The following is an 8,581-nucleotide window of genomic DNA, read 5'->3' as shown; positions in this document are numbered from 1 at the left end:
AACTGCAATCATAACTTAATATCAAAATTCCGCTTTGAAAAAACTTTAGGTAAGTCCGCTAAAATTCTGGTTTTACAACGATATTTAGGTGGATATTCGTCATAGAATGCTTCTACATTTGATTATTTAAACATGAAAAACAAAACCAAATACAAAAATTAATTTAATTTAAGCAGCTTACCTCAGCGGTCCCAATTCTTTCAGCCATTTACATCTACGTCTGAAATGTCATTACAAAATATAATATTTTAGTCTGTGCAGAATTACCTTTCAATTTGAATAAATGTGTTATTTCCCTTTAAAGTTTTGCTAATCTATGATATTATACGAAAGGTATAATGCTTTTTGCGTAATTCCATAACTGGTTTCAGTGACATTTTGCATGGTTAGTCCGTTTTAATGTCATTTGTACCGAACGTACACTTAATTGATGATATTTTAGTTTTTGATAAATTTTACAATTTAGTCAGCAGCGATACACTCATACTATAGGCCCCGTATCAGTGTGGCCTTCAACATCAACAACACCGTCTAACAGCAGTCACCTAACACGGCGTTAGCCTGAAGAAAAGCAAAAACAAAACAATATTTAACCACGAAAATATAATTTTCTACATGTGGCTATATATTTTCAATTTTCAGTTCTAGTTGTCAATTAAATTCAACGTCAATTGGGTCAAAAGATGTCCAACGATGCTTTATTACGACGCTGACAAGATAAAGCAAAATTAATATAAATGTATCCTGTTTTCTATACTATATACTGTAGACAATGCTATCTTAGAACAAATGAAATTAAAGCATACCATTTTATAAAAGTTTAGCAGGCAATCGTCCCATTTTAACACTATATTATTAATATAATCTTACATCAAGGCAGACTAGAACAACTAATGATCTAAATTATGTATAAATCTTACCGATCAATACGATATCTCCTCCTAATTGTTTTCTGTTTAAATGCGCGTCTCGGGGAGGCGTATATTGCACCAAAAAGCGTAAAGTCCGCTGGAGTTTAAAATTTAGGTTGTGCTGATAACCGTACACGTTGATAAATATGACATGAACATGTAAATTTGATAAAGATACTAGAATCTTGGTAACTTGGTGGAAAGGAACATGTTGAACTATTTCACCCAAACTGTGGGTTAGTGGCTTTAAATGAAAACAGTATTCTAGCAGCAGTTTAGTTTACTGGAGAAAAAACAAACTTATCTTTAGGATATTTTAATACAAGAGTAATATTTTTGTTCTAATGAGAAAAATATATTGGGTATAACTAGTATCATGGGATATTACCTAATTCTCTTACAAAGAATATAATTTGTATATAGGCAAAGACTATAAACGTAACTTGGCATTTAAAAGGCGCCTGGTCACGTGGATTAAACGACTTAATAATCTATTTGGAGCATCCTTATGCCCATCGCTGTCAGGACAATCACTGTACCACATGTAGTTAAAACCTTTAATATTGCATCGATTGCTCAAAACAAAATTTGAGTTTGCGAGGTACGCCCAATTACCGCTTGCTGGAGTTCTGATCAGTACTCAGGCCTAAGTGAGAAACCGCCTTTCAAACTGCACTTACCGGGATTTGAACCCGCAACCCTGTATCAGAAGTTCGACACTTTAATCCTGCACTACTGTGCCTCCCCACAAAGTGGGAACATCTACCTGTACATATATTTGTAATGTTGGTAGGTACCCGGCATGTCGGAGCTCGAACAAGGGTCAAAACAACTTTATGTCCTATATAATGAAATGAACTTCAAATCGCCTTCGCGGGACACTTCGAGTGGTACGGATGTGTTATCCAAATAGAAGACCTACCAGTACACCGGCACTTAATCAAACGACGTGCGGAAAAGTCCCCATGCTTCTCATCCCTACGCTCAACGTGGAGTGCTAGAACGGAGGGGCATCATCACCAGCGATGGAGTACAAGCTTTCCACCTTACCTTATGGAACGCCGGGACTGTCTGATGTGATCAACTGTCAACTGTAGTTTTATTATGTTAAGATACAGTATTAACTTGTTTAAAGCTAAGCTGTGTTTTCTTGTTAGTTTGCTTTACTGTCTTGTCTACTGACCATATTATCTGGTTGACAAGATAATATGGTCAGTAGACAAGACAGTACAGCAAACAGACAAAATAACACAACTATTAACAAGTTAATACTGTATGTAAACATAATGGCATGTCCGTTTGACAAGATACTATGGTCAGTAGACAAGACAGTATAGCAAACAGACAAAACAACACAGCTTTAAACAAGTTAATACTGTATGTAAACATAATGGCATGTCCGTTTGACAAGATAATATGGTCAGTAGACAAGACAGTATAGCAAACGGACAAAATAACACAGCTTTAAACAAGTTAATACTGTATGTAAACATAATGACATGTCTGTTTGACAAGATAATATGGTCAGTAGACAAGACAGTATAGCAAACGGACAAAATAACACAGCTTTAAACAAGTTAATACTGTATGTAAACATAATGACATGTCCGTTATACAAGATAATATGGTCAGTAGACAAGACAGTATTAAGCAAACGGACAAAATAACACAGCTTTTAACAAGTTAGTACTGTACGTTAACATAATGACATGTCCGTTTGACAAGATACTATGGTCAGTAGGCAAGACTGTATAGCAAACAGACAAAATAACACAGCTTTAAACATTCAAGTTAATACTGTATGTAAACATAATGGCATGTCTTTTTAACAAGATAATATGGTCAGTAGACAAGACAGTATAGCAAATGGACAAAACTCAACTAGACAAGACAGTATAGCAAACAGACAAATAAATACTGTATGTAAACATAATTGCATGTCCGTTTGACAAAATAATATGGTCAGTAGACAAGACAGTACAGCAAACTAACAAAAAAAAACACAGCTTTAAACAAGTTAATACTGTATGTTAACATAATAAAACTACAGTTGATCACATCTGACAGTCCCGGCGTTCCATATTAGTTTACCTTCTCCACTGTCAGCAACTACGTCTCTTATCTCTGTCGTTTCGGTCTCATAGGCCGTGACAGTGTCACACTTTTATTTCAGAATTATTTAGATGTTTGGCCTATCCTCTACGGAAATTGAGTAGAGGTAAATTCTCTTTACCATTTGGCTTCAACATTCTCTTTAACGGCATGCCTGGTGACATTCCAGGGGTCCGTACTCTTACACAGCGTAATGCTTTACTGTGATGGGCCCTTATTAAGCATAAACACTGACTGAGTACAAGACTTTAATCTTCGTAATGCTGATACTGCCTGAAGCTTCTTCAGCAGAGATACCAATATCATAAACTTCGTAAATCGTTTGCTAAATCTTATCATTAGTGAGTAAATTCAAAAGTAATCTAAAGGCTCTTTTACGACAACCTGACTTCTATAGAGATGTGATTTACACTTTTTAACTCTCGGACATTTTCGACCATTATTAAAACTATCTAGCGTTTTATTTCAAAATGCTATGACCGTATTGTTCTGAGACACATTGCATGTTTATTGTTCAACCATTTTACTATTGGTCACTACGCTTTCCGTTCTGATTGTGCGTTGGGAACTGCATGACAGATACCTCTTGTCACGGACTGCTCTGATATTTAGTCCCTGTCCTGCTTCGCCGTACCGTTAAAGGTGTTTTAATTGGTGCTCTGGCTCCTGCAAAACCATCGTTTCCATAGGTTTTGATTTATATATCTTTTCATAAGCATATTTTGTTTTCCCACTGTTGCTCAATGATAACTGATTCGCCTAGTTGGGAGTCATTTTATTTACACTGTCTTGTAACATAGGAAGATGTTGGGGGTATTCAGCTTGAGTAGATTTTGCCAGATCGGATCTCACGAAGTTCGCAAGCGTCGAGTGTGATCATACGAAAATCCACGAGAGCCGAATACAAAATCCCAGATCTAGCTATTGTTATAATGACCCTTTTATTATACACCTCCACTTTTTTGTTTGTTATTTTGTTATCGAACGAAACCGTCAATGTTTATCGATGATGTTAAAATAGAAGTGAGTGAAGTTTTTATGCGCGCTAGTTATAGACCTGTGTCAAGTCATGCATGTTGAATGAAAGTAGTCCGGTAACATTTAATACAAAAGGTACAATACGGATTGTTTTTCTGCCTATTCATATTTACTTGTGAAATACAAACCGTATTTTTGACAGAGTTTATAGCGGTATATAATAGATATCTTTTATCATTTAAAGCGTATATAAATTATCTATTCTTTTTCTTTCTAGATAGTGTGACACAATATAATGTAGTAAACAGATAAATGTATAAAGTTTAAACAAGTTGTGATTAACATCGTCAAAATCTTCATAGGTTGATAATACGAATGCATTAGATAAGAACAAAAGTTTCAATATTTCTATGTCTGTACAAATGCTATCATGAATAACAGCTAAAGAAAGAAGGACAAAACATATTGAAACCGTCTACCTTAGTAACTGCACTAGTCGCAGCAACATTTTGAATCTGACATAAAAATCAACATTGACTGTCGCCAACCGCCAAGATTCTGAATGTTACTCGGTCAAACATTCAAGCGATTTTAAACGCACCACTGGCAACTACGAAATCATTGATATATGGCAAAAATATTTCATAAACCTATCGACGAGATAATTGATCCGGGTATGCAAAGTCTTCAATGTTATACATAAAAAAAAACGTTAACGAGCTGCTGGTAACCAAAATGGTCGAACTTACTGATACCATTCTTGCATTGCATCAGAAGTCTACAATGGTTCCCTGGTTGCGTTCGTCTCGTGATTTTGACGAGACTCTGGTGGATGAGAATGACTGATACATGAAATGTCATGTACTAATTTCCAAAAAACATAATGTTCATAATAACTGTATATCTTAATCCAACACTGCCGTAATAAATGTTACACTGTAGACAGAAATCCGTTGCATAGATTTATGGGTCGTCAGGAAATCTGTAACATTGTTCATGGCATGACGATTATTTTGCTGTTTACTTAATCTGTTCGATGACTGTCACTTATTTGATACAAAATGGCACTGTCAAATGTATGTTAAATATTGAACTTCTGGGCGGCGTCAACAGTGCAATCCCTGTCTCCTTAGTGGCGATTTCTTGCTGTCCAGATACGGGAATAATGATTGTAGGTCAGTTTCATGGCATTAACATATGCTTAGTTTTATGTTGTTACTTAAACATGCTTTCATCCGGCAAATAAAAATTGCCCATTTTCAATTCAAACACTTGTTATGTCATCATTTTCCCATACAGAGTTACACAGTAGGGTTTTGGTAGTACACAACAACATAAATGCATTTTATTGTTAAATAAAATAATTTATGTGAGTGCTACCTGTGTTAGGTATCACTTTCAATACTTAATTTCATTTAGTGGTCTTAAGCCGATAAAGTGTTAGCAGTCTTAAGCCAGTAAAGTCATTCTTACAACTCTATTGTTTCACATACACGAATAAATAATGAGCCAGCCAATCAGATAGCGTATATGTTGTAAATTCACAATACAAAGAAGTATTTCAGTTTTCTAGAAAAAACCACATCCATCCCCTCCTCCACGTCTTCATTTCAACGTTTACATAATACCATATTTCTTCACCAGTATAGCCACTCAAACGCTTGGTTTATTTTAATACGCTTTCTGCCGGACTGTCTCATTATTATCAATTTGCTGTTAAAACCACACTTTTTCCATGTATGTATATATATTTTATGTGTCTCAATATTATCAATTTGTTGTTAAGACCACACTTTTCCCATGTATGTACATATATTTTTTATGTTAATTTCTTACTGCTGGCGATTTCTTGCTGCCCAGATATGGGAATAATGATTGTAGGTCAGTTTCATGGCATTAACATATGCTTACTTTTATGTTGTTACTTAAACATGCTTTCATCCGGCAAATAAAAATTGCCCATTTTCAATTCAAACACTTGTTATGTCATCATTTTCCCATACAGAGTTACACAGTAGGGTTTTGGTAGTACACAACAACATAAATATTGAACTGAATATCAAGTTTGTAAAATGTCAACCTACTTCCGTTTTCAATGACGGCTAATAGCAAAGATCCGTGACACTTTGCTCAGATATGCGTTACCTATGATCGTGAAAAATCATTTCTTCTTATGACCGACATCAGCAGGAAGCAAACCCGCGTGAATTGAATCATTGCTTCTTTGACGGAATTTTGGAATTTGGTTGAACAAAGTTGAAGCTGACATTTTAAGCTGTACATGCACAATTTTACAAACCCGCGACAACTTCAAGAAGTATAACTGTTCCTTAAAGGTTGCATTTTACCTAAAACTGTAATGTCCCTTTGAACGTCACTATGGTTTTAGTGCGTCAGAATGAATTTATGGGAGTTAAAACAATAATAAAAAGAATTTTGTAAAATGTAGCTTCTTAAACTAAGTCAATCGTTTAAGATTTTATCTGATCTAAGCTTTAGTATATAAAAATTGATATAACTGTCTGAGGCTGACATGCGGTACTCCAATTCACTGTCAACAAACATTCCTATCTGCTCTATGTAGTACAATATTTGATTCGATCTTTGACGCATAGTGACAGGGAATCAGGTCTCGATGAGATACGCAGTTTTCTTGAGTTAACATCTCTGCTCTATGTATATCAAAGTAACTGTTCTAGTCCGGGCAAGATATGATCATAGCCACACTGATGCGCGAACTGACTCAGCCATTTTGACAACTATGTATAGCTCACTACAAGACGACACAAGTGTGTTTAGTACTCGTTTGTTTTGGATTCAGCGCCACTTTATCAACAGTATTTCAGCATAATGTAACGGCGGGCAGTTAACCTAATCAGTGTATCACCTGTTCTTCGCAAAGAACTGCCAAAATAACAGATGGAGGAAACAATGTCTTTCGGAGAACATACATCTAGTCCGGGGATCGAACTCACGACCCCGCGATCCGTAGATCTGCACTCTCCCTATTGAGCTAAGCAGGCGGGTTTGTTTATTGTACATTTTATGTCACCAGCCTCGAATTATTTAGCCCATGGTCTATAAAGGCTAACATTCAAACGGATTATAAAGGTTTGCTTTAAAAGCTACGCCGGAGGAAAATACCTCACATGTTCAAAACTCCTCTTTTTCACTCATTGCCGGAGTATGCAAAATCTGCCGAGTAAGCAAATGAATATTGCCATAGATATGTTGACCATAGCAAATAAATTGTACAGACAATCTTGTCCTTTATTATAAAACTTATCGGATCTTTTTGTTAAATATAGAGTGGTGGAACCTATGCTCGCGTATTTTGTACATATATTATCTTTCTAAGAAACAAGAAAAAATTATTTCGATTTGCCTATACAAAAACATAAAGTTATCCTCCTATTATCGAAACATATTGTTGATGTGCGTCGTCTCGTGAGCTATTGACACGGCATACGTGAAACTGAAAATTCGCCCTGAAGGGAACCTATGCTGGCGGTATGTTATATCTATTAAACTATGGGCGAAAAAAAATTCAGCAGGCTAAAAATGAACAAACAAGCATATGCGAATATAATATTTAGAACATTACTCATTTATTATGCGAAAAAACAAAAGAAATGAGGATAAAATTTAGTATGTGCTTCTATGTGTATATTTCCCTTACAGAAATGGATTCACTATTAGAACAAAGCCTAAAAACGTATAATAATGTTATATAAAAGCAGAATGTTCAAGTATTAATGAAAATTACTCCTCCCTACATCTCAGAAAGAGCAATTTTGACTGTGTCAAAATACTAAGATCAACATCGATCTTTTCGTGGTTCGGCAGGCACTCGTAGTGTAGCCAGGCGTCACATTCGTCAAATCTTGCTCTTAAATGTATCTTACATCTGACTGTAATGCATGATTTCTAAAAAAAACTAACTTTAGTTGGGTTGTTTTGACATATTTGTCTGTGATTTGTGCGACGGATATAGATTGCGTAAAATGTATCGGCTGCTGTATACGTTACGTGAGCGGCACCCGCGGCTATCGCTACGTTTGTTGTAAAGGCATTTCACCACTGGTCGGTGTTGAACATAGCATGATGAAATATCTTTATCTGTGCTTCTGCAGAGAGCGTATTCATCGGAATACCGCGAGCATAGGTTCCACCCTCTATACCATGTGTAAATTTCATTAGTTTTGCTGAAACTCTTTCACCTGTAGCATACTAGTTTTCAATATCAAATAATGCCAAATTTTGACATATAAAAACGGTTATGTCTCTGCTGTAAATTTAGCAGTCTTTTCATGTATCGTATTCTAACCTATTACGGAACTCGTCAGAAATCTTGTGGCAATATGCATATTATGCTTTACTAAGTTTCATGGTAATGTTACCTCTAATGTATTAACAGTGTGAAATATGTCAATTTCGGCTAATTCTAGGGCCATGTCTCTCAACTTGAAGTTATTTGAACAATATTTACTATTGTTGATTTTTATCGGACCCTTGTACTGAAACAATATTCTGGTTGAGTTTTATAGATCGTTAAAAGAATTGCTAACAGTGGTGGCCGA

Source organism: Mercenaria mercenaria, chromosome 3, assembly GCF_021730395.1.
Source record: "Mercenaria mercenaria strain notata chromosome 3, MADL_Memer_1, whole genome shotgun sequence".
In the NCBI taxonomy this organism is placed as follows: Eukaryota; Metazoa; Mollusca; class Bivalvia; order Venerida; family Veneridae; genus Mercenaria; species Mercenaria mercenaria.
This window is presented reverse-complemented; position numbering follows the sequence as displayed.